Source organism: Aethalodelphis obliquidens, unplaced genomic scaffold, assembly GCF_003676395.1.
Source record: "Aethalodelphis obliquidens isolate GAN/ISIS:26980383/991018 unplaced genomic scaffold, ASM367639v1 scaffold69, whole genome shotgun sequence".
Lineage (NCBI taxonomy): Eukaryota > Metazoa > Chordata > Mammalia > Artiodactyla > Delphinidae > Aethalodelphis > Aethalodelphis obliquidens.
Window position 1 is genome coordinate 7,338,285 of NW_020838013.1, and position 8,883 is coordinate 7,347,167.

Sequence of the window (8,883 nt, forward strand, 5' to 3'; positions counted from 1 at the left end):
TGCCCTCCTCAGGTTCTAGGGTGACCTCTACTCCCCCAGACAGTCAGCCCGCCTTCTCCCTCCAGTGCATCTGTGTCAGACCCCCTCTGCCTCCCTCTAATGGGGACCCCGAGATTACATTCAGGGCCAACCCAAATCGTCCAGAACCACCTCCCCATCCCAAGATCCTGACCTTCCACAAAGCCCCCTTTGCCACATAAGGTCCCATTCGTGGAGTCCAGGGGTTACAGCCTGGATATCTTTGGGGGCCGTGACTCAACCTACCACACATACGTGAAATGATTATTTGTTGAATCAATCAGAGGGGAAAAGCCTTTCTTTCAAGAATGCACCAATACAAGGCCTAAAGGGAGAGACTGACAAACTCAGTGACGTGGAAGCTAAAACCTCCATTAGACACAGAGGACAGGCACCGGAAAGCTCTGCAACTTCGGAAGGACTCGTGTCATCCCAAAGAGCACAAAGCACGGGACTCAGATGCACGTGGGCAAGGGCGTCGGAAGGGCTGAGCGACAGAGGAAAACCATGGACACGGGATGCAGCGAAGTGTAGGCCCCGTGGGGAGGGGCCCTGGGAGGCTCTGCCATCGTGCCCCGAACGCAGCCCCTAAAGCCTCACTGCTACGGACTGTAGTGTGTACCTGAACTTCATATGCTGAAGCCCTAACCCCCAATGTTGCCGTATTTGGAGAGAGGCCCGTAGGGAGGTACTTAAGGTGAAATGAGGTCATAAGGGCTGAGCCCTAATCAGATAGGGCTGGTGTCCTAAGAAGAGGAAGAGATACCCGAGTCCCCCACCCGCTGCGTCCCCCTCTCTCTCTGCCACGTGAGGCCACAAGGAGAAGGCGGCCGTCTGCAGGCAGGAAGCGAGCCCTCACCAGGAACCATATCAGCTGGCACCTTGACACTGGGCGTCCAGCCTCCAGCTCTGGGATAAGTACAGCCCGTCGTGTAGCCCCCAGTACTTTGTGATGGTGGCCCAAGCTGAGACACTCACCTTCTTCAGAGCCAAGTGCAAAATATTACAGAGCCTACGGGCAAACAGGCTTGGGCAGCCCAGACCACTCAACCCCATGCAGCTTCACCCACAGGGGCCCGAGGAAGGGACCCGCCCAGCCAGGTCGGCCCCTGCGCGGGCCTGAAAGGCACGGCCCACCGCACACCTTCATCTCTGGGCCCCTGGGCCTCTGGCATATGTGTGTCCCCAGAACGTCTGCTTCCAGTAGAGACCAGTTTCTCCAAAACTGAAAGCGAAATCCCCAGACAGACTTCTTCAAGGAGTTTTGCTGTTTTACATGCAGGAAGCAGTGTCTTCACAGCCTCGGCACCTGCAGGGCAGCGTCCTCAACCTCACTGACACAGGGGGTGGCACTGAGGTCCCCAGACCCTGGAACGGCCACTCCTTGCAGGAGAGATGCCCCTGCTCTTTGGAGTTCGCACACTTCCAAGGCTCGCTCGTGACTGGGGGAGGTCTGCCTGCGGTTGGGTCAAAACCCTAACACGCAGGTGTATGAGCCTCTCGTGCCCACTGTTAACAGATCACCACGAACTTGCGTGAACCCCTTGTTTACAGAAGCAAGGCCGTGCCCGCTTCCCCTGCACTCACCAGCCACGCCCCCGGCCCCAGCATTTATTCCCCGACACCCCTCACTTGCTCATGAATGACATACACCATCCTTCCCTTCTTTGCACACCGTGTGTGCATCCCCATTCTTGAACGGACCACATGCTTCCTGAGGGTGACCTCTGCATCTGGCTGTGCGTCCCCCGGAACCGAGAAAGGAGTGTCGCCCGCCCTCGAGGACGCTTGGTGAGTTACCAGGGAACTGATGGGCAACAGCGCCCATGCCACCAGGAAACAAAGTGAGGACGCTCTGTCCACATCAGGAGTAATCACAGAGCAGCCGGGACAAACCGATTCAGGTGACATGTATTGACACGAAACAGTGAAGGGGAAAATCAACTCATCGCAGAACAGACCCCACTGGTATAAAGTTTTCATATATAAACTAATTATATAGTTGGCTATGGCCCTATCGATATATATACATATATAACCGAAAATCAGAACAGCAGTTCCCACTCAGGAGGGAAAACCCATGGGAGCCAAGTGTGAGTTGTCTCAAAATTTTTCTTTAAAAAGTAAGTGAAATAAAATGGAAGAAAATGTGGCACAATCTTAGAATGTTTCATTCTGATGGTGGGTATAGAATGGTTATTACGTTTTTCTACCTTTCTATGTTTATAATGTTGCGAATTAAAAATAAAAACTTTAAAAAATTAAAGGACTACGACGTAGGATCTGCCTGTAATGGTCTCATCACGTCCGTCCTGGGGCACTGAGCACACTCTTCTTCAGCAGGAAAGCTGAAGGACAGAGGACAGAATGCTAAACCTATATAATATATACTCTTAAAATGTACAAAACGTACTAAATATGTCTATATAAAAGTATATTATATAAATATGTTATTTATAAATATTTATAAATATGTTATTTATAAATATAAATATGTTATTTATAAATATTCATAAATATTTAAATATATAAATATTTATATTTATTATAAATGTTATTTATAAATGTTATTTATAAATTAAATATTAAAAGATAAATATATATTTAAAATATGTTATTAAATATATTATGAAAATATTATTGACCTACATAAACATATAAAATATATACAATCGATATTTATTAAAACATGTATAATATTTTTAGGTGACAGATTTTCATGCTCGCAGCGCTCTTAGGTGGAGAGAAAACGGAGCTGACAGTACAGAGGGCTCCCGTGTACCGGCTCTGTCTCCCGCTCAGATAAGCAATGTACTGTTTAACTCCTAGACCATTTCTGCCTCAAGCCAGCCTCCCGGACAGTTTCTCTTGGACCAGAGAGGCCTGCACAGGACAAAGATCTCTAATCCCATCCAGTTCACCCAGTTCTGATGAACCTGTCTCAGAATGGAAAACAAAAGGTAACATCAAAATACGCCCCTGTGGCCCCGGGTGACTGCTGCTCTCCGGATACTGGGGCCCCTGCACCCCTCAGGCTCCCGCAGTTGGTGTGGGCCCCCCTGGTGAGTTGCGGCCACCAGGCTGTGACGCGGGTGAGAGGTGAGTATGTGGGGTCCCGGCCTGGGTGCCTCCCCCTTCCCTCCTCTTGCTGGGCACCCGAGGGACCACAGCTGCACCCTGTGGCACCCCTGGGAGGTGACACAGCCCGGAGAAAATACCCCCAAGGGCATGCGAGCTCTCAGAATCCAGGTCACGGTGGTGAGGGCGAGGGGCTTGTGCCCTTTCGATATTACCCACCCCCGCCTTTCGATGTCAGCGGTGTCTGGCTGGCTGACGTGTTGGCTGACACCCCTTCTGAACTGTGGGTTACCAGCAGCGAGGTCAAGGTCTTGAGTCTGGGGACTGGGTGTGTGAAACAAGATTACAGACTTGAGACGTCCGGCGGAGACGAAATGTCCCTGAGATCTTAAAACTGAGACGAGTCTGTTACAAAAAGGCTTTAAAATTTTCAGATGGAGCATGGGGTCTCCCAACAGCTTTCTGTACTGCTCCCAGGCATCAGGCACTGCCTGGGTAGGTGGGTGCTCTGTCTGGGCGCTAAGTCCCTGACCCTGCAGGAAGCTCTGTGGCCACTTGTTTGGGGAGGGCCCTGGCTGCACCTTGGGTGGGGCAGCCGCTACCCTCCCTGGTCCTGCCATCACCCATAATGACAGAGTTTAAGCTGAGGACGGGTTTTCTTTAATTCCTGTCATCCCAATGGCTGTGGGAACCTGCTCTCCTCTGCAATCATGGTTTCAACTTTCATCTCGTTTTCCCAAGAAAGGACCTTAAGGAAATACCTTTCTCCTCCGGGAGTTTAAAACCACCAAGCTACCTGCCCAGCGCGAGAAACTCTTGCAGTCTCTACGGGGGACGCACCTCAGGTCAGCACATCCGTCCAACAGCCCATGGACCTACAACGTCCCCCCACAGGAGAATGAGGTCCAGACGCCAAGCCCAGGAGTCAGTTCTGACTCACCTGTGCGTAGCCTCGTTGAACCCCACGGTGAGATCACCCAGCCCACAGAGCTCCCTCCTCGGAACCCCTACACTCAGCCTGCCCTGGGGGTTCCCAGCCCCACCTGAGATTCAGGCTGTCCTGGGATCCAGGAGTCGCTCACCTTCAGGTGCCCCCCAGGTGGTACAGATGCTCAGCTAGGGTTGAGAAACGAGGGCGCCTCTTACGCTGTCATCTAGCTTTCTCCTGGGAGCAGAGACCCCTCGTCCTTGAGCAGCCCCCCAGAATGCCTTCCACTGGCTGACCTAACAGTCCATTCTACCAGTTCTCAGGACCCAGCCCAGGCCAAGTTCACGGAGCATCTCTGTGACCCCTGGCAGGAAACCATCTCCCCTTCGCCCTCTGCTGACCTCCAATGGAGGATGACTCTTCCACACCTTCCAGCACTGCACAGATGGACGGACTGATGGACAGGACATCTGAGCTTGCAGAGAATGTGAGCAGGGGAAGTGCTTAGGTAAGAGACTGGCCAAGAAGGCACGTCTTTCCAGACAGCATGAAAGCAGCAGGTGCACGGTGATGGAGCACCTTTAGTTCTACTAGAGGCGTGTGTATCCTTACTTACTTGCCAATTCCCGTCCTAGAGGGACTCAACATTCACAATAGTGGCAGGTGGCATCTGAGGAACACTTGACAATATTAAAGAATCCATGTGACTCTGAAATGTGTATCTACATAAACCTACACATAACATGTGGAATGAGATACAGATTCTCTGCATAGACATCTGAGTGGCAGAACTCTGACTCACTTAATGGGCATAAAAATATTCAAGGAGATTAAATTTTCAGAAAACTGAATTTGAACGTCTTTAAATATCGCGATTTGAAATTATGATGTGCATTTATTTTAGTATTTTGCCTTTAATGGATAATTAGAAGTATTTTTGTAGCTACTGTTTTCGAAACCTTGTGAAAAATAGTTTAATGTTTAAATTGATTTTAGTTCACATTTTAAATAATCCACCCAGATTCTGTACACTTTGAACATATTAAATTTTTAAGTATTTAGATGATCACTCTCAATGGAACGTAAATTATGCAACAATTTATGGATTACATAAATTGGATTACAACAACATGCGTAGTAATTTTGCTAAACAGGAGGCAAGACAAACACATTTTATGGGATATATAATAATTAACGAGTGAAGTTTATTACTTATCCAAATATCACTGGGCACGAACACAGTACCCAAGTGTGCAAATAGTACTTAAATCCACTCATATTGGTATATTGCCAGCTTTCAGTCATATAATACGGTAAATCCGCACACTTTTAAATTTATTATGAAGGACGATCTGTGAAAGCAGAAGGAGAAAACGTATTTTATCTAAGAGCTTGCTAGCTTGATTTACAATTTTTAAACAGGAAGGACGTGGCTTGTCGTGTCGGCCTCCATGTGTACTGCTCCAGTGCCCAGATAATAGGACAGGCCTGCCAGGAGGGGCGTGAGCTCCACAATGAGCTCTCAGCGCACCTGAGGTGTAAAAACTCAGAGACTCCCAAGAATGACAGGGGAGCAGCTGTTTCCTCTGGGACTGTGGACCTTCCCTGTGCATAAAATCACAGGAGCTGCAGGAAAACAGATGTCCAGCACACACACAGGGGTTCTGCTGGAACCAGATCAAGGTGCCAGTGTGGTCATATCCGGGTGAGGACCCTCCTCTTGGCCGCAGATGGTGTCTCCTCCTGTGTCCTCACCTGGAGAGGGAGAGCGCTCTGGGGTCTCTTTCTATGAGGACACTAACCTTATAGGATCAGGGCCTCACCCTTGTGACCTCATTTAACCTTAATGACGTCCGGAGAGGCCCCATCTCCAAATACGGCCACACTGCGGGTTAGGGCTTCAACAGAGGGACACAAACATTCAGTCCATACCATCCGGGAAGGCCCACCTCTGCTCTCAAGCCCCCCGGCCACACTGGAGCTCTCGGCTGGAGGCGTGGTCCAGGGCTGCAGGAGTGGGTGTAAGAGGATCACCCCCACGGGTGCCCGAGGCTCCTACGAGAGACGAGCACCACTCGGTCGGCACCACTCTGGGACGTGTTGAGCGTGTCACCAGAAAGGGCAGATGGCCGTCAGAATTTCCAGCCCAGTGCACACACCCCGGGCACAAAGGAAACTCTCAAAATATGTTAGCAGCCGAGATCCCCACCCTCCTTGCCACCCCGCCAGCTCCCTCCCTGACCTCACACAGAGGAAGGATGCCCAAGAAAGGCTCCGACACCAAGAACACGGGCAGAGGGCCACGGGAGTGGTTTCTCGTGGAACTTTATTGAAAAGAAACCGCCTTTTGAGCTTCCTCTCCCATATTTCAAATGGTTTCTCCAGGAAAGGTTCTTACAAGCGGAAGAACTGCGTTATTAGCACGTATGCATTCCTACATGCAATCCCCCACGCGAGAACACAGCCAGGAACCTCCAAAGACAGTGATAAGGGCTGCATTTCAAAGCCGCACAGCCTCATGGGCTGATGGGGGCTGAGAGGTGAGCATCCTGTCCTCCACTCAATGTCACACCTGTCATGTCCAAGCAGGGAGAGGTATCACAACTTGCCTGACAGTGTTTTTATAAATCTCTTACATTTATTTTTCAAGCATTTGGACTTTTGTAGACTTCAACAACAATAAAAGGAAAATCGTTCTCAGCCCTCAGGGAGGATAAGATTTTAAAAGGGGAGAAATCAATTCCAGATCGGGTTCCCCTTCTTGCTGGGACCACAGGCGGGCAAGCATGCTGTGATCTGAGCTTTCTGAATAGAGTGAAATTGAAGGTCCCAAATGCCACTGTGCAGGCTGACTGCTGTGCTGGCCTCAGTATTTGCACCACTTCGTGCCCCCTCAGAGTGAGTCCTCTTCCCAGGACGGCTCGGCTGCCAGCACAAAGAGGTACTACTGTTGAATCCTCCTCCTTGACCAGCCAGACAAACATCCCCCAGGGAAATGCTCCTTCACATCCACAAGCTAAGAGGGGCCTTTGGCTAAAACAATGTTAACTTCTGCCCAAGAGTTTCCTCTTCCAGAAAAGTAAGCAACGCAAATGCTGAAGTCCCATTCATGCAACACAAACCCAAATGGACTGGGTTGCATAGAGTCCCCCCAGACTCACATCCACCCAGAACCTCAGAATGGGAACTTATTTGGAAACGGGGTCTCTGCAGATGCAATTAGTTTAGTTAAGATGAGGTCATACTGAAGCAGACTGGGTCCTAAATCCAGCGACTGGTGCCCTTACGAGAAAGTCATGGAAAGATGCAGACCACGTGCAGGGAGGAGCAGGGAGACAGCCAGGTGACGACGGAGGCAGAGACTGGAGTGATGTGTCCACAGGCCAAGGTCAAGTCAACGTTGCCAGCAACCACCAGGAGCTGAAAGAGGTGAAGAAGGATCCTCCCCTGGACCCTTCAGAGGGAGCAGGCAAGGCCTGATGAACCCATTAATTTTGAACTGTGACCTTCACAACTGTCAGAGAATAAATTTCTGTTGCTTTAGGCCACCAGCTCGTGGCAATTTACTAAAACAGCCACAGAAAACTAATACACCAAAGATTTACACTCAAGGGAGTAGCACCATTCAAAACTCTTCTCGGGCTTCCCTGGTGGCGCAGTGGTTGAGAGTCCGCCTGCCGATGCAGGGGACGTGGGTTCGTGCCCTGGTCCGGGAAGATCCCACATGCCACGGAGCAGCTGGGCCCATGAGCCATGGCCGCTGAGCCTGCGCACCCGGAGCCTGTGCTCTGCAGCGGGAGAGGCCACAACAATGAGAGGCCCGCGTACCGCAAAAAAAAAAAAAAAAAGATAATAAGAAAAATCTTAAAAACACACAAAGGGAGAAAAAAAATTAAAGACACGTTGCATCCAGAAGACAGACTTAAGAATTACAGCAGATTTCTGGCTGAAAACAGTGCAAGTGAGTGGACAGTGGAGCAACGTCTTTAAAGTACTGACCCAAAGAAAGGCAAATGAGAATTATATAACCAGCGAAAACATCTTTCAAAAAATGAAGACTCTTCAGACATAAAAGCTGAAAGGACTCACGACCAGAAAGCCTTCCCGACAAAAGAAGTTAAAGGAGAACCTTCACAAAGAAGGAAATGATACCAGGAAAAAAAAAAAAGAAGTTACACACAAGAGAATGGGGACAACTGGAAATGACGACCCCACGGGTAAATACATGAGTTTCTCTTACGTAAACCTCTTTAAAAGACAACTGACTGTTTAAACAAGCAAACAGAGAAAGAGAAAGAGAGAGTTTATAAAATATGTAGAAGAAAAATATATGACCACAGAAGCACAAGAGTTGAGAGGGGAAAAGGTAGCACATTGTGGTAAGGTTCTTACACTACACGTGAGCTGGAACGGTATCACAGAAGAGAGACGTGAGAAGGCAAAGATGTATGCGAGAAACCCTAAGCAACCACTAAAATAATAAAACATAGAGTTATAGCTAATACGCCAAAAAAGGAGATAAAATGGAATCATAAGGGACTTCCCTGGTGGCGCAGTGGTTAAGAATCCACCTGCCAATGCAGGGGACGTGGGTTCAAGCCCTGGTCCAGGAAGATCCCACATGCCACGGAGCAACTAAGCCCGTGTGCCTCAACTACGGAGCCTGTGCACCTAGAGCCCGTACTCCACAACAAGAGAAACCACCACAGTGAGAAGTCCACGCACCGCAACGAAGAGTAGCCCCCGCTCGCTGCAGCTAGAGAAAGCCCGTGCGGCAGCAGTGAAGACCCAACGCAGCCAAAAAATAAATAAATACATTTATTTTTTTAAATGGAATCATAAGATGCTTCTATTCATCT